The 22,858-nt window shown below is 51.2% G+C and overlaps 3 non-coding genes across 3 annotated transcripts; all 3 read right to left on the minus strand.

The window, feature by feature from the left end:
- Positions 1–16,069: 16,069 nt before the first annotated feature.
- On the minus strand, positions 16,070–16,143 carry TRNAN-GUU (transfer RNA asparagine (anticodon GUU)). Its single transcript has one exon. It is a non-coding gene; the product is annotated as a tRNA-Asn (tRNA).
- A 956-nt stretch (positions 16,144–17,099) lies between these two features.
- Positions 17,100–17,173, minus strand: TRNAN-GUU (transfer RNA asparagine (anticodon GUU)). Its single transcript has one exon. It is a non-coding gene; the product is annotated as a tRNA-Asn (tRNA).
- A 4,954-nt stretch (positions 17,174–22,127) lies between these two features.
- On the minus strand, positions 22,128–22,201 carry TRNAN-GUU (transfer RNA asparagine (anticodon GUU)). The gene has a single exon. It is a non-coding gene; the product is annotated as a tRNA-Asn (tRNA).
- Between the last annotated feature and the right edge of the window lie 657 nt (positions 22,202–22,858).

Below are 22,858 nucleotides of genomic sequence, written 5' to 3' on the forward strand. Positions count from 1 at the left end.
TGAAGGTCGTTTTGAGGCTTTTGATTGGCTGTGGCCGCCATGTTGCCTCAGCTCGCCTCGCCATTGGCCCGATGTTCGCTCCGGGAGATCATCGTCTGCTGCTTGTGCGTCGCGAATGAATTATTGAATGCAAAACTTTATTATAAATAGTTTTTTTTCGGTGAAGATGGAGCCCTCAGTCCAGGGCCCCTGTCGCCTTTGCCATCTTGCAAGCTCTGTCGTTCAGCTTGAGCTGTTCTTCAGGCTTAGAGCAAGACAGCGCAGCCTCCCTTTGCTCCAATGTTGGTGTACAGTTTCTTGGCACTACCTGTGTGTGTTGGCAGGCCCATGTCACGTGGTAAAGTGTGGAGTGTTCTCTGCATAGCCGGCGTTGATGTATATTCCCGGATAGATTTTACTCAGAAGACTGAGATTGGGGCACGTATTAGTCTGCAGCTGTCTCTAGGCAACCGACTGCTGTCTGTTGAGGTCTTTGTGGGGAGGGGATATATCCTCCTCAGGGCTCTCTGGTGTTCTAAAATTGCTCCATAGCGTCTAGTAACTGTGGCTGGTTTCTCGTCATTGTGCGCCCCCCGGTCGCCGTATTCTCGGGCAATGTCGTCGGCATGCTGGTTCCCTGTCACAGTTTCATGGCCTGGTGTCCACGTAATGGAGCAGCTTGAGAAGTTCATTTTTCTTCCCTTGAGTATGCAGATGGCAGCACTGGATATGCGTCCACTGCTGTACTATCGACACGCTTTTTGCGAGCCAGTTACTATTTCTGTAGTAGACTCTTCGCTCTGGTGTGTGATGGCGAGCGTGATCGCTACTTCCTCAGCCTCGAGAATGTTGTTGCTTATGATCGAAGCGCTGTTGACTTCCCTAAGTTGTTGATCAACAACGCTTACAACTGTCCCGGAGTGCTCTTTGTATGTGGTCGGGACAATGTACAAAATGTCGGTTCTCGGCTTTAAATTTTTTCTTGTGCTTCTGATCTGGCTTTTCTTCGGGCCTTATGGATTTCTGGATGCATGTTTTGAGGTATTGGGCTGACTTGAATGATCTGGTGAATGTTCTTTGGTATGCTCGCCGTGTTATTGATTTCTCCGCAAGCATCCCTCATGCCCAATGTCTGCGACGTGTACCTGCCCGTAGAAGTCAACAGTAATCTCATTTTCTGCGCATTAAAATGCGCCTCTATGTGTTCTTGCACTGTGTTGTTTATCCCGAGTTTAAGAAATTTCTCTGTCGAGGTGCTGACAGGTAGACCAAGGGCGGACTTGTAGGCTTTTCTAAGGATTGCCTCTAATTGTTCTTTTTCCTATGGGAGTGGTGTTTGGTATGGGACACTATATACAATCCTACTGACCACGAGGGCCTGTACAAGCCTGCAAGTGTCCTCCTCCTTCATACCCCGTCTTTTGTTAGAGATTCTGGTGATCATCTTCGTGATTTGCGCTGTAGTGTTAGACAGCTGTCTGATGGTGTGTGTGGTCTCTACAACATTTGCTTTGTATCCACATGCCGAGAATCTTAATTCGGGACACTTCTGGAATCTTCTCGCCCCATTATATAGACATCTATGGAGTTTTGCAGATGGTATCCTTATGTGTAGACTCTCAGGATTTCTTATTTCTCCGGAGAGCAGACGAGGCCACATTGACGCACGTAGTCATGAACTGTATCAGCTGCGTGTTGCAGAAGATCTTTTTTGGCCTAGAGATCCTCTTGTCACCCAGATTGAAACATCGCCTGCGTAGATGGCATGTCTGAGTCCTTCAATGTTTTCGAGGTTCTGAGCTAAGCCGATCATACTGATGTTGAACAGCATCGGTGATATCACAAAACCTTGGGGCGTTTCTTCTGTGGGCGTATGAAACGTATCATTCCGGATGCCTCCTATACCAATTGTGGCGGTTCTGTTACTGAGAAAAGCTTTGATGTAGTTGTGTATTCACTTTCCACAACCTAATTTGCTAAGCCTTTCTAGCACAGCCTTATGACTGACATTGTCGAAAGCAGCCTTGAGATCCAGTGCAAGTAGTACGTTTTCGCCATAGTTTGGGACATCGGTAAGCACCTCTTCCTTGATTTGTAGAAGGACGTCCTGCATTGAGAGGCATTTTCGGAAGCCCAACATGGTGTGCGGCATAAGTTCGTTGTCTTCCAGGTAGGTTTCCAGCCTCTGAAGCACGATTCTCTCGTATACCTTTCCCAAACAGGAAATCAACGAAATGGGTCTTACGTTTTCCAAGCTTGGAGCCTTTCCAGACATTGGAATCATTATTGTTTCCACATGTTTCCAGTCGTTTGGAACGGTACCCTCTTCCCAATGTTTGTTGACAAATTCTGTAAACCTTGTGATAGATTTGTCATCGAGGTTCCATATCATAGCGTTGCTGACGCCATCCTTTCCTGGCGTAGTGTTCTTTGTTGCCGACAGCAAAGCATGTCGAACTTTTTCTGTGGTAATGGGTTCGCCCAGAGCGGGATTTGCTACACCAGTGTATGCCGGGTTGCAGTCAGTATTTGTTGTATCGCCAGTATAGCGCAGCTTTATGTGTTCTAGCAGTTCCCGGTCTGTGCCTTTGAACCAGTGTGCAATTGTTTGAGTCACCTTACAAGTTTCAGTTTTGGTCGTGGTTGGGTCTATGAGGGCCCTCAGCAAGGCCCATGTTCTTTTCCAACCTAGTGTACCTTGTAGCTGCTTGCATTTTTGGTCCCAGTTGCGCCTTGACAGCTCTGTCGCATACTCTTCAGCTTTCCTGGTGACTGCCGCGATCCTAAGTCTCAGTTTGCGATTGTGTTTCTGCCGCTTCCATCTTCTTAATAGGCCCCGGCGGGCGTCCCAGAGGTGTAGGAGATGCTTGCCCACCTTGGGCGTGTTTGTAGATAGGGTAACTTCTCGAGTTAATTGTTTCCAGTCTGCCTTGATTCCCGAGACCCAACTCTGAATGTCCGCAATTTCTTTATCCCCGAATTCTGCCCTAGTTTTTCTAAAATCTTCCCAGTCTGTAAGTCGAGCCAGGCCATGTCGTTTCTTAACAGGGAGGGTTTCTATCTGGATACGCAAAATGCATTGGTCACTGCCAAGGGTTTCCCCGCCGTTTTCCCATCGGGCCTCTCTGACACCTTTAACAAACGCCAAGTCCGGGCACGTATCTCGGTTGATACTATTCCCCACTCACGTTGGTTGAGTGTGGTCTGTAATGAGGCTTAGCCTTCTGCGATAAGCTTCTCTGGCCAAATCCCTGCCTTTCTGAGTTTCCTTGACATATTCCTAGCTCTTGTGCCACGCATTGAAGTCTCCAAGGATGACAAGACTCTTTTCGCCTGCTGCTTGTTCTGTCTTTGCAGAATGTGCGTCGCGAGGACATGGCTCTCGAAAATTGCTACTTCTTGACGTGTTCGCGGCTCGATGATGAGTTAAGATATAATTACGCTTTAGTTAGGAGCAGTAAGCGGATGCGCTATCATGTAACTATGAGCGCGGCGTGTCATCGCAGTCGTCTTTAGCCCTCACTCCGCCAACAGCGAGACTGTAGGCAGGAATGACGCGCTAGCGCACTCGTAGTGACGTGCTTCGTCGCATGCAACGAAGCTGTAAGCGGCGGCTTGGTCAGATTACTACGAGTGGCCGCACTGGATGCACAGTCAGATTACTACGAGCGGGCGCGCGGTCTACGAGCGGGGCGTGTAACCGGAGTCGGCCTTAGCCCTAGCTTCGCTGACAGTGAGACTGCGGGCAGGAACAACGCGCTAGCGCATCCGAAAAAACCCGCGGGTTGTTTTAGATCCGCAAGACACCCTTCGCTCCTTCGGCCTACATGATGACGACGTAGCAATGGACCACTTTTTCCAGTGCGAAAGCAGAGCTTTGAAGTTGTTGCATGGCAAGGGCCGGCAAAGTAAGTTGACTGACATCTTTCAATAAATTTTCGTCCTGCTGGTCGTATCACTGTTTTTATGTCTCATACTCGCGGCAACAAAATTCCCGCGAAAACGAATTTTAGCGGTTTTTACGGCGATTTTGTTATTACGGGTTTCGACTGTATATCGTTAGTAATTGCGAGTTCAAACTATCAAATTAAGTGCTCATAATATGCTACGATCGGTGTTTGACCTGCAGCGAGAGCGACGTAAGAACGTGAAACAGTTGTTGATTCCCTGAGTATGTCCTGTTTAAAAATAGACCAGCTGCCTGTTACTTGACATTGCAGTGTCGGTTCGTGATGCCTGCAGCAGTTTTCGGAACTTTGTGTAACAGTGATTCTCCAAAATACTGCACGTGTATAACTTGCAGGTGACTGTTGGCAACATTTGAAGCAAAATCAGGGAGATATGGGGTAGTTGTAGTGCGAAACAAAAACCAGACTTGACAACGTGTGCATGGCTCCCAACTGTATCACTGTGAAGGTACTGAGTAGCCTACTGCAATGACGAATAGAAAAAAAGATCCATCACAGGCAGATGGTGCAAAAGAAAACTTAATGATGGTTAAGGGAGACCTTAGTTTTTGATAAATTTCTGCAAGAGTATGTTTGTTTATGCTGGATATTTCATTTGTATTACTTCCAAGGCCTTAGGGCATCACAGGAGAGACTAGCAAATTCAATGCACACAAAGTAAGCATTAGTAATTTCTAATTTTACTGTGGTTCAGGTGTTTATTGTAAGGATCAGGCGTTTTAATGTAAGTAAAATGTAAGTAAGAATGTAAGTAAGCAAGTACTCATGGACCGAGAAAGTAAAAATCCTGTGAATAATTTCATCAGCTTCCACCTGTTTCAGGACTTTGTTTCTTTAATTTTTCATTGCAGCCGATTCACTTCATTATTTCTACGCTTCCACATTAAGCCTTCACTGTGAGTTACTCTTCCTGCTTTCATGTGGAGGGCTTCAGACAAGCAACATGCATTTTCACAATAAGCTCCCAGCAGTTTCTCAGAACTCTGGGACCTGCTAATGGGATATTTTTGCAATATAGCTCTTCCATAACTGTTTTAATAACCTTGCCATATATTGACTTGAGCATGTAAGCTGCGCTCAAGTGTAAACAGTGTTTTCAGAAACAGAATGAAGAAAGTTCACCTGCCTTAGCGAACTGAACCGGGCCGGTTGGTAAGTACATTGCAAAATGTTGAATTTAGACAAGTCTGTACCGATCTGTTTAAAACTCGCAAGTACAAGCAAGCACTGGAAACTGCTCAAAACATGAACAGCAGCATACGACCATTAGAATGGGAATTAAAACTACTACTATGGGGAATTAAAATTAAGGCATTAGTTAAAGACGCGTGGCGAAAAACAAGCTCCCCACACTATGAAACCCCGCGGCCACGGCTGTACGTCTCGCTCCAACGCGTAAATCTTGTTCGTCTGCTACTTGTCGTAACGCCACGAGTGTGCAGATGCCGCCTGTTTACGCAGTCAGCCCTCACTGTTTACTTTCAGCTTCAGTAGTTCGGAAACAACCCCGAACCAGTCGTGTCACAACGCAGCACCGCAATCAGCCACTCCTCACCCCGGGAGCGCGGCCGCGGCGGTAACAGAGCCGAGGACAGACGAGGGCATCAGGCATTGCGCGGAATTGACATTTGCAGCAGTGGTAGCCAATTAGAGCTGTGGCAGACGACATGGGCGTTTCCCCTCTCTTGCATGCGTTCTCCAGCAAATGGTTGTCAAACAAGCGACCCGGCGCTTGTTAGCAGGTGTTGTACGAGAGGTATGGCTTCAGGCGAGCGACGCGGACGATGTTGGAAGATGTGGAGGGCATCAAAAGGTTTACAGGGGCTATTTTATATGTGACATATATATGTGCCCACCGTCATATATGTGACGTTTTATATGTGACCACCGTCAGAACATTTCTTCAGACGATCAGCCCAAAGAAAAAAAGCGCCGCACCACCACCGGGTGGGCTAAAACCTCCAAACTTTCGGTTAACAGCCGATCGCGCTAGCCGATTGCGCCACGGAGACAGTCGTGCTCCACTCTCACCACCGTCAGAACATTTCTCCAAAGCTTTCAGCGCCAAGAAGAAAAAAGCGACACACCGCTCCCGGGAGGGCTCGAACCTACAGCCTTTCGGTTAACGGCCGAACGCGCTAGCCAATTGCGCCATGGAGACAGTCGTGCTTCACTCTCACCACCGCAGAACATTTCTTCAGACTATCAGCCCGAAGAAAAAAAGCGCCGCACCACCACCGGGTGGGCTCGAACCTCCAACATTTCGGTTAACAGCCGAACGCGCTAGCCAATTGCAACACGGAGACAGTCGTGCTCCACTCTCACCACCGTCAGAACATTTCTTCAGAGCTATCAGCTCAAAGAAGAAAAAGCGCCGCACCACCACCGGCTGGGCTCGAACCTCCAACCGTTCAGCTAACAGCCGATCGCGCTAGCCAATTGGGCCACGGAGGCAGTCGTGCTCCACTCTCACCACTGTCAGAACATTTCTTCAGAGCTATCAGCCTAAAGAAAAAGAAACGCCGCACCACCACCGGGTGGGCTCGAACCTCCAACCTCTCGGTTAACAGCCAGTCGCGCTAGCCAATGGCGCCACGGAGACAGTCGTGCTGCGCTCTCACCACCATCAGAACATATCTACAAAGCTATCAGCGCGAAGAAAAGAGCAACACACCACCCCGAGAAGGCTCTAAACTACACCCTTTCGGTTAACAGCCGATCGCGCTAGCCAATTGCGCCACGGAGACAGTAGTGCAGCACTCCCATCTCCGTCAGGATATTTCTTCAGAGCTATCAGCGCAAAGAAAAAAAAAGCGCCGCACCACCACCGGGTGGGCTCGAACCTCCAAACTTTCGGTTAACAGCCGGATGCGCTAGGCCTTTGCGCCACGGAGACAGTCATGCTCCACTCTCACCACCATGAGAACATATCTTCAAAGCTATCAGCGCAAAGAAAATGAAGCGCCGCACCACCACCCGGTGGGCTCGAACCTCCAACCTTTCGGTTAACAGCTGATCGCGCTAGCCAATTGCGCCCCGGAGACAGTCCTGCTCCACTCTCACCACCATCACAACATATCTTCAGAGCTATGAGCCCAAAGAAAAAAAAGCGCCGAACCACCACCGGGTGGGCTCGAACCTTCAACCTTTTGGTTAACAGCTGATCGCGCTAGCCAATTGCGCCACGGAGACAGTCCTGCTCCACTCTCACCACCTTCAGAACATATCTTCAAAGCTTTCAGCCCAAAGAAAAAAAAGCAACAAACTACTCCCGGGAGGGCTCGAACCTCCAACCTTTCAATTAACAGCCGATCGCGCTAGCCAATTGCACCACGGAGATAGTCGTGCTCCACTCTCACCACCGTCATAACATTTCTTCAGAGCTATCAGCCCAAAGGAAAAAAAAGCGCCGCTCCACCACCAGGTGGGCTCGAACCTCCAACCTTTCGGTTAACAGCCCATCGCGCTATCCAATTGCGCCACGGAGACAGTCGTGCGCCACTCTCACCACCATCAGAACATATCTTCAAAGCTATCAGCGCAAAGAAAAAAGCAACACACCACCACCGGGTGGGCTCGAACCTCCAGCCTTTCGGTTAACGGCCGAACGCGCTAGCTAATTGCGCCACGGAGACAGTCGTGCTTCACTCTCACCACCATCAGAACATATCTTCAAAGCTATCAGCGCAAAGAAAAAAGCAACACACCATTCCCGGGAGGGCTCGAAATTCCAACCTTCCGGTTAACAGCCGATCGCGCTTGGCGATTAGGCCACGGAGACAGTATAGTGCAGCACTCCCACCTCCGTCAGAACATTTCTTCAGAGCTATCAGCCCAAAGAAAAAAAAAGCGCCGCACCTCCTCCGGGTGGGCTCGAACCTCCAGCCTTTCGGTTAACAGCCGATCGCGCTAGCCAATTGCGCCACGGAGACAGTCGTGCTCCACTCTTACCACCATCAGAACATATCTTTAAAGCTATCAGCGCAAAGAAAAGAGCAACACACCTCTCCCGGGAAGGCTCGAAACTACAACCTTTCGGTTAACAGCCGATCGCGCTAGCCAATTGTGCCACAGAGACAGTAGTGCAGCACTCCCACTTCCGTCAGGATATTTCTTCAGAGCTATCAGCCCAAAGAAAAAAAAGCGCAGCACCACCACCGGGTGGGCTCGAACCTCCAAACTTTCGGTTAACAGCCGGATGCGCTAGGCCATTGCGCCACGGAGACAGTCGTGCTCCACTCTCACCACCATGAGAACATAACTTCAAAGCTATCAGCCCAAAGAAAAAAAAGCGCCGAACCACCACCGGGTGGGCTCGAACCTCCAACCTTTTGGTTAACAGCTGATCGCGCTAGCCAATTGCGCCACGGAGACAGTCCTGCTCCACTCTCACCACCGTCAGAACATTTCTTCAGAGCTATCAGCCCAAAGAAAAAAAAACGCCGCTCCACCACCAGGTGGGCTCGAACCTCCAACCTTTCGGTTAACAGCCCATCGCGCTAGCCAATTGCGCCACGGAGACAGTCGTGCGCCACTCTCACCATCATCCGAACCTATCTTCAAAGCTATCAGCGCAAAGAAAAAAGCAACACACCACTCCCGGGAGGGCTCAAACCTGGAATGTTTTGGTTAACAGCCGAACGTGCTAGCCAATTGCGCCACGGAGACAGTCGTGCTCCGCTCTCACCACCATCAGAACATATCTTCAAAGCTATCAGCGCAAAGAAAAAGAAACACACCACCACCGGGTGGGCTCGATTCTCCAGACTTTCGGTTAACGGCCGAACGCGCTAGCCAATTGCGCCACGGAGACAGTCGTGCTTCACTCTCACCACCATCAGAACATATCTTCAAAGCTATCAGCGCAAAGAAAAAAGCAACACACCACTCTCGGGAGGGCTCGAAATTTCAACTATTCGGTTAACAGCCGATCGCGCTAGGCGATTAGGCCACGGAGACAGTATAGTGCAGCACTCCCACCTCCGTCAGAACATTTCTTCAGAGCTATCAGCCCAAAGAAAAACAAGCGCCGCACCTCCACCGGGTGGGCTCGAACCTCCAGCCTTTCGGTTAACAGCCGATCGCGCTAGCCAATTGCGCCACGGAGACAGTCGTGCTCCACTGTTACCACCATCAGAACATATCTCTAAAGTTATCAGCGCAAAGAAAAGAGCAACACACCACTCCCGGGAAGGCTCGAAACTACAACCTTTCGGTTAACAGCCGATCGCGCTAGCCAATTGCGCCACAGAGACACTAATGCAGCACTCCCACCTCCGTCAGGATATTTCTTCAGAGCTATCAGCCCAAAGAAAAAAAAGCGCCACACCACCACCGGGTGGGCTCGAACCTCCAAACTTTCGGTTAACAGCCGGATGCGCTAGGCCATTGCGCCACGGAGACAGTCGTGCTCCACTCTCACTACCGTCAGAACATTTCTTCGGAGCTGTCAGGCCAAAGGAAAAAAACCGCCGCACCACCACCGGGCGAGCTCGAACCTCCAACCTTTCGGTTAACAGCCGATTGCGCTAGCCAATAGCGCCACGGAGACAGTCGTGCTCCAATATCCCCACCATCAGAACATATCTTCAAAGCTATCAGCGCAAAGAAAAAAGCAACACACCACTCTCGGGAGGGATCGAACCTCCAACTTTTCGGTTAACAGCCGATCGCGCTGCCCAATTGCGCCACGGAGACAATCGTGCTCCACTCTCACCACCGTCAGAACATTTCTTCAGACTATCAGCCCAAAGAAAAAAAAGCGCCACACAACCACCTGGTGGGCTCGAACCTCCAACCTTATGGTTAACAGCCGAACGCGCCAGCCAATTGCGCCTCGGAGACAGTCGTGCTCCACTCTCACCACCGTCACAAAATAACTTCAAAGTTATCAGCCCAAAGAAATAAAAGCGCCGCACCCCCCCGGGCGGGCTCGAACCTCCAACCTTTCGGATAACAGCCGATCGCGCTAGCCTATTGCGCCACGGAGACAATCGTGCTTCCCTCTCACCACCATCAGAACATATCTTCAACGCCATCAGCGCAAAGCAAAAAAAAAGCGGCACACCGTCCACGGGTGGGCTCGAACCTCCAACCTTTCGGTTAACAGCCGAACGCGCCAGCCAATTGCGCCACGGAGACAGTCGTGCTCCACTCTCACCATCATAAGAACATATCTTCAAAGCTATGAGCCCAAAGAAAAAAAAGTGCCGCACCACCACCGGGTGGGCTCGAACCTCCAAACTTTTGGTTAACAGCTGATCGCGCTAGCCAATTGCGCCACGGCGATAGTCCTGCTCCACTCTCACCACCATGAGAACATATCTTCAAAGCTATCAGCCCGAAGAAAAAAAAGCAACAAACCACTCCCGGGAGGGCTCGAACTTCCAACCTTTCAGTTAACATCTGATCGCGCTAGCCAATTGCGCCACGGAGACAGTCGTGCTCCACTCTCACGACCGTCAGAACATTTCTTCAGAGCTATCAGCCCAAAGGAAAAAAAGCGCCGCAACACCACCGGGTGGGCTTGAACCTCCAACCTTTCGGTTAACAGCCCATCGCGATAGCCAATTGCGCCACGGAGACAGTCCTGCTCCACTCTCACCACCATCAGAACATATCTTCAAATCTATGAGCCCAAAGAAAAAAAAGCGCCGCACCACAACCGGGTGGGCTCGAACCTCCAACCTTTTGGTTAACAGCTGATCGAGCTAGCCAATTGCGCCACGGAGACAGTCCTGCTCCACTCTCACCACTGTCAGAACATTTCTTCAGAGCTATCAGCCCAAAGAAAAAAAAGCGCCGCACCACCACCGGGTGGGCTCGAACCTCCAACCTTTCGGTTAACAGCCCATCGCGCTAGCCAATAGCGCCACGGAGACAGTCGTGCTCCTCTCTCATCACCGTCAGAACATTTCTTCAGACAATCAGCCCAGAGAAAAAAAAGCGCCGCACCACCACCGGGTGGGCACGAACCTCCAACCTTTCGGTTATTAGCCGATCACGCTAGCCGATTGCGCCACGGAGACAGTCGTGCTCCAATCTCACCACCGTCAGAACATTTCTCCAAAGCTATCAGCACAAACAAAAGAGCATCACACCACTCTCGGGAGGGCTCGGAACTCCTACCTTTTGGTTAACAGCCGATCGCGCTAGCCAATTGCGCAGCGGAGACAGCCATGCGCAACTCTCACCACCGTGAAAACATTTCTCCAAAGCTATCAGCGCAAAGATAAAAAAAGTGACACACTGCTTCCGGGAGGGCTCGAACCACGAAACTTTCGGTTAAATGTCGAACGCGCTAGCCAAATGCGCCACGGAGACAGTCGTGCTCCATTCTCACCACTTTTACTTTAAAGCTATCTGCGCAAAGAAAAAAGCAACACACCACTTCCAGGAGGGCACGAACCTCCAACCTTTCGGTTAACAGCCGATTGCGCTAGCCAATTGCGCCAAGGACACAGTCCTTTTCCACTCTCACCACCATGAAAACATAACTTCAAAGCTATCAGCCCAAAGAAAAAAAAGCGCCGCAGCACCCCCGGGTGGGCTCGAACCTACAACCTTTTGGTTAACAGCCGGTCGCGCTAACCAGTTGCGCCACGGAGACAGTCCTGCTCTACTCTCACCACCATCAGAACATATCTTCAAAGCTATCAGCCCAAAGAAAAAAAAGCAACACACCACTCTCGGGAGGGCTCGAACCTCCAACCTTTCAGTTAAAAGCCGATCGCGCTAGCCAATAGCGCCACGGAGACAGTCGCGCTGCACTCTCACCACCGTCAGAACATTTCCTCAGAGCTATCAGCCCAAAGGAAAAAAAGCAACAAACCACTCCCGGGAGGGCTCGAACTTTCAACCTTTCAGTTAACAGCTGATCGCGCTAGCCAATTGCGCCACGGAGACAGTCGTGCTCCACTCTCACGACCGTCAGAACATTTCTTCAGAGCTATCAGCCCAAAGGAAAAAAAGCGCCGCAACACCACCGGGTGGGCTCGAACCTCCAACCTTTCGGTTAACAGCCCATCGCGCTAGCCAATAGCGCCACGGAGACAGTCGTGCTCCTCTCTCACCACCGTCAGAACATTTCTTCAGACTATCAGCCCAAAGAAAAAAAGCGCCGCACCGCCACCGGGTGGGCTGGAACCTCCAACCTTTCGGTTAACAGCCGATTGCGCTAGCCAATTGGGCCACGGAGGCAGTCGTGCTCCACTCTCACCACTGTCAGAACATTTCTTCAGAGCTATCAGCCCAAAGAAAAAAAAGCGCCGCACCACCACCGGGTGGGCTCGAACCTCCAACCTTTCGGTTAACAGCCGATCGCGGTAGCCAATTGCGCCACGGAGACAGTCGTGCTCCACTCTCACCACCATCAGAACATTTCCTCAGAGCTATCAGCCCAAAGGAAAAAAAGCGCCGCACCTCCACCGAGTGGGCTAGAACCTCCAACCTTTCGGTTAAGGTCCCGTTGCGCTGGCCAATTGCGCCACGGAGACAGTCGTGCACCACTCTCACCACCGCAGAACATTTCTTCACACTATTAGCCCAAAGAAAAAAAGCGCCGCACCACCACCGGGTGGGCTCGAACCTCCAACCTTTCGGTTAACAACCGATCGCGCTAGCCAATTGGGCCACGGAGGCAGTCGTGCTCCAATCTCACCACTGTCAGAACATTTCTTCAGAGCTATCAGCCCAAAGAAAAAGAAACGCCGCACCACTCCCGGGAGGGCTCGAACCTCCAACCTTTGAGTTAACAACCGATCGCGCTAGCCAATTGCGCCACAGAGACAGTCGTGCTCCACTCTCACCACCGTCAGAACATTTCTTCAGAGCTATCAGCCCAAAGGAAAAAAAGCGCCGCACCACTACCGGGTGGGCTCGAACCTCCAACCTTTCGGTTAACAGCCCATCGCGCTAGCCAATAGCGCCACGGAGACAGTCGTGCTCCTCTTTCACCACCGTCAGAACATTTCTTCAGACGATCAGCCCAAAGAAAAAAAGCGCCGCACCACCACCGGGTGGGCTAGAACCTCCAAACGTTCGGTTAACAGCCGATCACGCTAGCCAATTGCGCCACGGAGACAGTCGTGCTCCACTCTCACCACCGTCAGAACATTTCTTCAGAGCTATCAGCCCAAAGAAGAAAAAGCGCCGCACCACCACCGGGTGGGCTCGAACCTCCAACCATTCGGTTAACAGCCGATCACGCTAGCCGATTGCGCCACGGAGATAGTCGTGCTCCACTCTCACCACCATCAGAACATTTCTTCAGACTATCAGCCCAAAGAAAAAAAAGCGCCGCCCCACCACCGGGTGGGCTGGAACCTCCAACCGTTCGGTTAACAGCCGATCGCCCTAGCCAATTGGGCCACGGAGGCAGTCGTGCTCCACTCTCACCACTCTCAGAACATTTCTTCAGAGCTATCAGCCCAAAGAAAAAGAAACGCCGCACCACCACCGGGTGGGCTCGAACATCCAACCTCTCGATCAAGGGCCGATCGCACTAGCCAATTGCGACAGCCACGGAGACAGTCGTTCTCCCCTCTCACCACCATCAGAACATATCTTGAAAGCTATCAGCGTAAAGAAAAAAACACACCGCCCCCTGATGGGCTCAAACCTCCAACCTTTCGGTTAACAGCCAATCGCGCTAGCCAATTGCGCCACGGAGACAGTCCTGCACCACTCTCACCACCATCAAACACATCTTCAAAGCTATAAGCCCAAAGGAAAAAAAGCGCCGCACCACCCCTGGGTGGGCTCTAACCTCCAACCTTTCGGTTAACAGCCCAACGCGATAGCCAATTGCGCCACGGAGACAGTCGTGGTCCACTCTCACCACCATCAGAACATATCGTCAAAGCTATCAGCGCCAAGAAGAAAAAAGCGACAAACCGCTCCTGGGAGGGCTCGAACCTCCAGCCTTTCGGTTAACAGTCGAACGCGCTAGCCAAATGTGCCACGAAGACAGTAGTGCAGCGCTCTCACCACCGTCTGTACATTTCTCCAAAGCTATCAGCGCAATAAAAAAAGCGACACACTGCTCCCGGAAGGGCTGGAACCTCCAACCTTTCGATTGCCATACGAACGCGCTAGCCAATTGCGCCACGGAGACAGTCGTGCTCCACTCTCACCACCGTCAAAACATTTCTTGAAAGCTATCAGCGCAAAGAAAAAAAAAGCGACACACCACTCCCGGGAGGGCTCGAACCTCCAACGTTTCGATTAACAGCCGATCGCGCTAGAATATTGCGCAACGGAGACTTTTTTTTTCTTAAATGAATGAAATTATCAACAGTAATGTACAAAGAGCATACTTCACCAGAAGTCCGGAAAACTCGCAAAAGCGTCAAGAACGAGAAGTGACTCCGGAACAGGGTCAAAAGTGTCGACAACACTGCGCACTTGAGCAGCTGCTTCTCGGAAGACAGATCTAGTCGACCATGGTGGCTCGGCATGTCCATCAATCATGCGACTTTTCCATAATGAATACAGTCCCAACAACATAAACAAGTCGTAAGGAGTATTATCAGTCAGACTCTTTTTGAACGGAAGGAACCTAATAACATTACCTGTGATTGGAAGTTCGTGCTGCACTCTCACCACCATCAGAACATTTCTCCAAAGCCATCAGCGCAAAAAAAGCAACACACATCTACCGGGAGGGCTCGAATCTCCAAACTTTCAGTTAACAGCCGAACGCGCAAGCCAATTGCTTCACGGAGACATTTTTGCTGCACTCTCACCCCCGTCAGAACATTTCTTCAAAGCTATAAGCCCAAAGAAAAAAAAGCGCCACACCACCCCCGGGTGGGCTCTATCCTCCAACCTTTCTGTTAACAGCCGATCGCGCTAGCCAATTGCGCCTCGGAAAAAGTCGTGCTCTACTCTCACCACCGTCAGAACATTTCTTCAGAGCTATCAGCCCAAAGAAACAAAAGTGCCGCACCACCACCGGGTGGGCTCGAACCTCCAGTTTTTCGGTTAACGGCCGAACGCGCTAGGCAATAGCGCCACGGAGACTGTCGTTCTCCCCTCTCACCACCATTAGAAAATATCTTCAAAGCTATCAGCGCAAAAAAAAGCGACACACCCTCCCCTGGTGGGCTCAAACCTCCAACCTTTCGATTAAAAGCCAATCGCGCTAGCCAATTGCGCTACGGAGACATTCCTGCACCACTCTCACCACCATCAAACATATCTTCAAAGCTATAAGCCCAAAGAAAAAAAAGCGCCGCACCACCCCCGGGTGGGCTCTTACCTCCAACCTTTCTGTTAACAGCCGACCGCGCTAGCCAATTGCACCACGGAGACAGTCATGCTTCACTCTTACCACCGTCAGAACATATTTTCAAATCTATGAGCCCAAAGAAAAAAAAGCGCCGCACCACCACCGGGTGGGCTCGAACCTCCAACCTTTTGGTTAACAGCTGATCGCGCTAGCCAATTGCGCCACGGAGACAATCCTGCTCCACTCTCACCACCATGAGCACATATCTTCAAAGCTATCAGCCCAAAGAAAAAAAGCAACAAACCACTCCCGGGAGGGCTCGAACCTCCAACCTTTCAGTTAACAGCCGATTGCGGTAGCCAATTGCGCCACAGAGACAGTCGTGCTCTACTCTCACCACCGTCAAAACATTTCTTCAGAGCTATCAGGCCAAAGGAAAAAAAGCGCCGCAGCACCACCGGGTGGGCTCGAACCTCCAACCTTTCGGTTAACAGCCGATCACGCTAGCCGATTGCGCCACGGAGACAGTCGTGCTCCACTCTCACCACCATCAGAACATATCTTCAAAGCTATCAGCGCAAAGAAAAAGCAACACACCACTCCCGGGAGGGCTCGAACCTCCAAATTTTCGGTTAACAGCCGAACGTGGTAGCCAATTGCGCCACGGAGACAGTCGTGCTCCAATCTCACCAACGTCAGAACATTTCTCCAAAGCTATCAGCACAAAGAAAAGAGCATCACACCACTCCCGGGAGGGCTCGGAACTCCAACCTTTTGGTTAACAGCCGATCGCGCTAGCCAATTGCGCAGCGGAGACAGTCATGCGCAACTCTCACCACCGTGAAAACATTTCTCCAAAGCTATCAGCGCAAAGATAAAAAAAGTGACACACTGCTTCCGGGAGGGCTCGAACCTCCAAACTTTCGGTTAACAGCCGAACGCGCTAGCCAAATGCGCCACGGAGACAGTCGTGCTCCATTCTCACCACCATCAAAACATATCTTCAAATCTATGAGCCCAAAGAAAAAAAAGCGCCGCATCACCACCGGGTGGGCTCGAACCTCCAACCTCTTGGTTAACAGCTGATCGCGCTAGCCAATTGCGCCACGGAGACAGTCCTGCTCCACTCTCACCACCCTGAGAACATATCTTCAAAGCTGTCAGCCCAAAGAAAAAAAGCAACAAACCACTCCCGGGAGGGCTCGAACCTCCAACCTTTCAGTTAACAGCCGATCGCGCTAGCCAATTGCGCCACAGAGACAGTCGTGCTCCACTATCAACACCATCAGAACATTTCTTCAGAGCTATCAGGCCAAAAGAAAAAAAGCGCCGCACCACCACCGGGTGGGCTCGAACCTCCAACCTTTCGGTTAACAGCCCATCGCGCTAGCCAATAGCGCCACGGAGACAGTCGTGCTCCTCTCTCACCACCGTCAGAACATTTCTTCAGACTATCAGCCCAAAGAAAAAAAAGCGCCGCACCACCACCGAGTGGGCGCGAACCTCCAACCTTTCGGTTAACAGCCGTTCACGCTAGCCGATTGCGCCACGGAGACAGTCGTGCTCCACTCTCACCACCATCAGAACATATCTTCAAAGCTATCAGCGCAAAGAAAGAGCAACACACCACTCCCGGGAGAGCTCGAACCTCCAAATTTTCGGTTAACAGCCGAACGTGCTAGCCAATTGCGCCACGGAGACAGTCGTGCTCCAATCTCACCAACGTCAGAACATTTCTCCAAATCTATCAGCACAAAGAAAAGCGCATCACACCACTCCCGGGAGGGCTCGGAACTCCAACCTTTTGGTTAACAGCCGATCGCGCTAGCCAATTGCGCAGCGGAGACAGTCATGCGCAACTCTCACCACCGTGAAAACATTTCTCCAAAGCTATCAGCGCAAAGTTAAAAAAACTGACACACTGCTTCCGGGAGGGCTCGAACCTCCAAACTTTCGGTTAACAGCCGAACGCGCTAGCCAAATGCGCCACGGAGACAGTCGTGCTCCATTCTCACCACTGTCAGAACATAACTTTAAAGCTATCAGCGCAAAGAAAAAAGCAACACACCACTTCCGGGAGGGCTCGAACCTCCAACCTCTCGGTCAACAGCCGATCGCGCTAGCCAATTGCGACAGCCACGGAGACAGTCGTTCTCCGCTCTCACTACCATCAGAACATATCTTCAAAGCTATCAGCGCAAAGAAAAAAGCGACACACCGTCCCCTGGTGGGCTCAAACCTCCAACCTTTTGGTTAACAGCCAATCGCGCTAGCCAATTGCGCTACGGAGACAGTCCTGCACCACTCTCACCACCATCAAACATATCTTCAAAGCTATCAGCCCAAAGAAAAAAAAAGCGCCGCACCACCCCCGGGTGGGCTCGAACCTCCAAACTTTCGGTTAACAGCCGATCGCGCTAGCCAATTGCGCCACGGAGACAGTCGTGCTTCACTCTCACCACCATCAGAACATATCTTCAACGCCATCAGCGTAAAGCAAAAAAAGCGATACACCGTCCACGGGTGGGCTCGAACCTCCAACCTTTCGGTTAACAGCCCATCGCGCTAGCCAATAGCGCCACGGAGACTGTCCTTTTCCACTCTCACCACCATGAGAACATAACTTCAAAGCTATCAGCCCACAGAAAAAAAGCGCCGCAGCACCACCGGGTGGGCTCGAACCTCCAACCTTTTGGTTAACAGCTGATCGAGCTAGCCAATTGCGCCACGGAGACAGTCCTGCTCCGCTCTCACCACCATGTGAACATATCTTCAAAGCTATCAGCCCAAAGAAAAAAAAGCGCCGCACCACCACCGGGTGGGCTCGAACCTCCAACCTTTCGGTTAACAGCCCATCGCGCTAGCCAATAGCGCCACGGAGACAGTCGTGCTCCTCTCTCACCACCGTCAGAACATTTCTTCAGACAATCAGCCCAAAGAAAAAAAGCGCCGCACCACCACCGGGTGTGCACGAACCTCCAACCTTTCGGTTAACAGCCGATCACGCTAGCCGATTGCGCCACGGAGACAGTCGTGCTCCAATCTCACCACCGTCAGAACATTTCTCCAAAGCTATCAGCACAAACAAAAGAGCATCACACCACTCCCGGGAGGGCTCGGAACTCCAACCTTTTGGTTAACAGCCGATCGCGCTAGCCAATTGCGCAGCGGAGACAGTCATGCGCAACTCTCACCACCGTGAAAACATTTCTCCAAAGCTATCAGCGCAAAGATAGAAAAAGTGACACACTGCTTCCGGGAGGGCTCGAACCACCAAACTTTCGGTTAAATGCCGAACGCGCTAGCCAAATGTGCCACGGAGGCAGTCGTGCTCCATTCTCACCACTTTTACTTTAAAGCTATCTGCGCAAAGAAAAAAGCAACACACCACTTCCAGGAGGGCACGAACCTCCAACCTTTCGGTTAACAGCCGATTGCGCTAGCCAATTGCGCCACGGACACAGTCCTTTTCCACTCTCACCACCATGAAAACATAACTTCAAAGCTATCAGCCCAAAGCAAAAAAAGCGCCGCAGCGCCCCCGGGTGGGCTCGAACCTACAACCTTTTGGTTAACAGCCGGTCGCGCTAACCAGTTGCGCCACGGAGACAGTCCTGCTCTACTCTCACCACCATCAGAACATATCTTCAAAGCTATCAGCCCAAAGAAAAAAAAGCAACACACCACTCTCGGGAGGGCTCGAACCTCCAACCTTTCGGTTAAAAGCCGATCGCGCTAGCCAATTGCGCCACGGAGACAGTCGCGCTGCACTCTCACCACCGTCAGAACATTTCCTCAGAGCTATCAGCCCAAAGGAAAAAAAGCGCAGCACCACAACCGGGTGGGCTCGAACCTCCAACCTTTCGGTTAACAGCCCAACGCACTAGCCAATTGCGCCACGGAGACAGTCGTGGTCCACTGTCACCACCATCAGAACATATCGTCAAAGCTATCAGCGCTAAGAAGAAAAAAGCGACACACCGCTCCTGGGAGGGCTCGAACCTCCAGCCTTTCGGTTAACAGTCGAACGCGCTAGCCAAATGTGCCACGAAGACAGTAGTGCAGCGCTCTCACCACCGTCTGTACATTTCTCCAAAGCTATCAGCGCAATAAAAAAAGCAACACACTGCTCCCGGAAGGGCTGGAACCTCCAACCTTTCGATTACCATACGAACGCGCTAGCCAATTGCGCCATGGAGACAGTCGTGCTCCACTCTCACCACCGTCAAAACATTTCTTGAAAGCTATCAGCGCAAAGAAAAAAAAAGCGACACACCACTCCCGGGAGGGCTCGAACCTCCAACGTTTCGATTAACAGCCGATCGCGCTAGAATATTGCGCAACGGAGACTTTTTTTTTCTTAAATGAATGAAATTATCAACAGTAATGTACAAAGAGCATACTTCACCAGAAGTGCGGAAAACTCGCAAAAGCGTCAAGAACGAGAAGTGACTCCGGAACAGGGTCAAAAGTGTCGACAACACTGCGCACTTGAGCAGCTGCTTCTCGGAAGACAGATCTAGTCGACCATGGTGGCTCGGCATGTCCATCAATCATGCGACTTTTCCATAATGAATACAGTCCCAACAACATAAACAAGTCGTAAGGAGTATTATCAGTCAGACTCTTTTTGAACGGAAGGAACCTAATAACATTACCTGTGATTGGAAGTTCGTGCTGCAGTCTCACCACCATCAGAACATTTCTCCAAAGCCATCAGCGCAAAAAAAAGCAACACACATCCAACGGGAGGGCTCGAATCTCCAAACTTTCAGTTAACAGCCGAACGCGCTAGCCAATTGCTTCACGGAGACATTTTTGCTGCACTCTCACCCCCGTCAGAACATTTCTTCAAAGCTATAAGCCCAAAGAAAAAAAAGCGCCGCACCACCACCGGGTGGGCTCGAACCTCCAACCTTTCGGTTAACAGCCGATCGCGCTGGCCAATTGCGCCACGGAGAAAGTCGTGCTCTACTCTCACCACCGTCAGAACATTTATTCAGAGCTATCAGCCCAAAGAAACAAAAGCGCCGCACCACCACCGGGTGGGCTCGAACCTCCAGCTTTTCGGTTAACGGCCGAACGCGCTAGGCAATAGCGCCACGGAGACTGTCGTTCTCCCTTCTCACCACCATTAGAACATATCTTCAAAGCTATCAGCGCAAAGAAAAAAGTGACACACCGTCCCCTGGTGGGCTCAAACCTCCAACCTTTCGATTAAAAGCCAATCGCGCTAGCCAATTGCGCTACGGAGACATTCCTGCACCACTCTCACCACCATCAAACATATCTTCAAAGCTATAAGCCCAAAGAAAAAAAAGCGCCACACCACCCCCGGGTGGGCTCTATCCTCCAACCTTTCTGTTAACAGCCGATCGCGCTAGCCAATTGCACCACGGAGACAGTCATGCTTCACTCTTACCACCGTCAGAACATATCTTCAAATCTATGAGCCCAAAGAAAAGAAAGCGCCGCACCACCACCGGGTGGGCTCGAACCTCCAACCTTTCGGTTAACAGCCGAACGCGCTAGCCAATTGCTTCACGGAGACATTTTTGCTGCACTCTCACCCCCGTCAGAACATTTCTTCAAAGCTATCAGCGCAAAGAAGAAAAAAGCGCCGCACCACCACCGGGTGGGCTCGAACCTCCAACCTTTCGGTTAACAGCCGATCGCGCTGGCCAATTGCGCCACGGAGAAAGTCGTGCTCTACTCTCACCACCGTCAGAACATTTATTCAGAGCTATCAGCCCAAAGAAACAAAAGCGCCACACCACCACCGGGTGGGCTCGAACCTCCAGCTTTTCGGTTAACGGTCGAACGCGCTAGGCAATAGCGCCACGCAGACTGTCGTTCTCCCCTCTCACCACCATTAGAACATATCTTCAAAGCTATCAGCGCAAAGAAAAAAGCGACACACCGTCCCCTGGTGGGCTCAAACCTCCAACCTTTCTGTTAACAGCCGATCGCGCTAGCCAATTGCACCACGGAGACAGTCATGCTTCACTCTTACCACCGTCAGAACATATTTTCAAATCTATGAGCCCAAAGAAAAAAAAGCGCCGCACCACCACCGGGTGGGCTCGAACCTCCAACCTTTTGGAAACAGCTGATCGCGCTAGCCAATTGCGCCACGGAGACAATCCTGCTCCACTCTCACCACCATGAGAACATATCTTCAAAGCTATCAGCCCAAAGAAAAAAAGCAACAAACCACTCCCGGGAGGGCTCGAACCTCCAACCTTTCAGTTAACAGCCGATTGCGCTAGCCAATTGCGCCACAGAGACAGTCGTGCTCTACTCTCACCACCGTCAAAACATTTCTTCAGAGCTATCAGGCCAAAGGAAAAAAAGCGCCGCACCACCACCGGGTGGGCTCGAACCTCCAACCTTTCGGTTAACAGCCCATCGCGCTAGCCAATAGCGCCACGGAGACAGTCCTTTTCCACTCTCACCACCATGAGAACATAACTTCAAAGCTATCAGCCCACAGAAAAAAAAGCGCCGCAGCACCACCGGGTGGGCTCGAACCTCCAACCTTTCGGTTAACAGCCGATCACGCTAGCCGATTGCGCCACGGAGACAGTCGTGCTCCACTCTCACCACCATCAGAACATATCTTCAAAGCTATCAGCGCAAAGAAAAAGCAACACACCACTCCCGGGAGGGCTCGAACCTCCAAATTTTCGGTTAACAGCCGAACGTGGTAGCCAATTGCGCCACGGAGACAGTCGTGCTCCAATCTCACTAACGTCAGAACATTTCTCCAAAGCTATCAGCACAAAGAAAAGAGCATCACACCACTCCCGGGAGGGCTCGGAACTCCAACCTTTTGGTTAACAGCCGATCGCGCTAGCCAATTGCGCAGCGGAGACAGTCATGCGCAACTCTCACCACCGTGAAAACATTTCTCCAAAGCTATCAGCGCAAAGATAAAAAAAGTGACACACTGCTTCCGGGAGGGCTCGAACCTCCAAACTTTCGGTTAACAGCCGAACGCGCTAGCCAAATGCGCCACGGAGACAGTCGTGCTCCATTCTCACCACCATCAAAACATATCTTCAAATCTATGAGCCCAAAGAAAAAAAAGCGCCGCACCACCACCGGGTGGGCTCGAACCTCCAACCTCTTGGTTAACAGTTGATCGCGCTAGCCAATTGCGCCATGGAGACAGTCCTGCTCCACTCTCACCACCCTGAGAACATATCTTCAAAGCTATAAGCCCAAAGAAAAAAAGCAACAAACCACTCCCGGGAGAGCTCGAACCTCCAACCTTTCAGTTAACAGCCGATCGCGCTAGCCAATTGCGCCACAGAGACAGTCGTGCTCCACTCTCACCACCATCAGAACATTTCTCCAAAGCCATCAGCGCAAAAAAAAGCAACACACATCCACCGGGAGGGCTCGAATCTCCAAACTTTCAGTTAACAGCCGAACGCGCTAGCCAATTGCTTCACGGAGACATTTTTGCTGCACTCTCACCCCCGTCAGAACATTTCTTCAAAGCTATAAGCCCAAAGAAAAAAAAGCGCCGCACCACCACCGGGTGGGCTCGAACCTCCAACCTTTCGGTTAACAGCCGATCGCGCTGGCCAATTGCGCCACGGAGAAAGTCGTGCTCTACTCTCACCACCGTCAGAACATTTATTCAGAGCTATCAGCCCAAAGAAACAAAAGCGCC

This window comes from Rhipicephalus microplus, unplaced genomic scaffold, assembly GCF_043290135.1.
Source record: "Rhipicephalus microplus isolate Deutch F79 unplaced genomic scaffold, USDA_Rmic scaffold_26, whole genome shotgun sequence".
NCBI classification, from domain to species: Eukaryota; Metazoa; Arthropoda; class Arachnida; order Ixodida; family Ixodidae; genus Rhipicephalus; species Rhipicephalus microplus.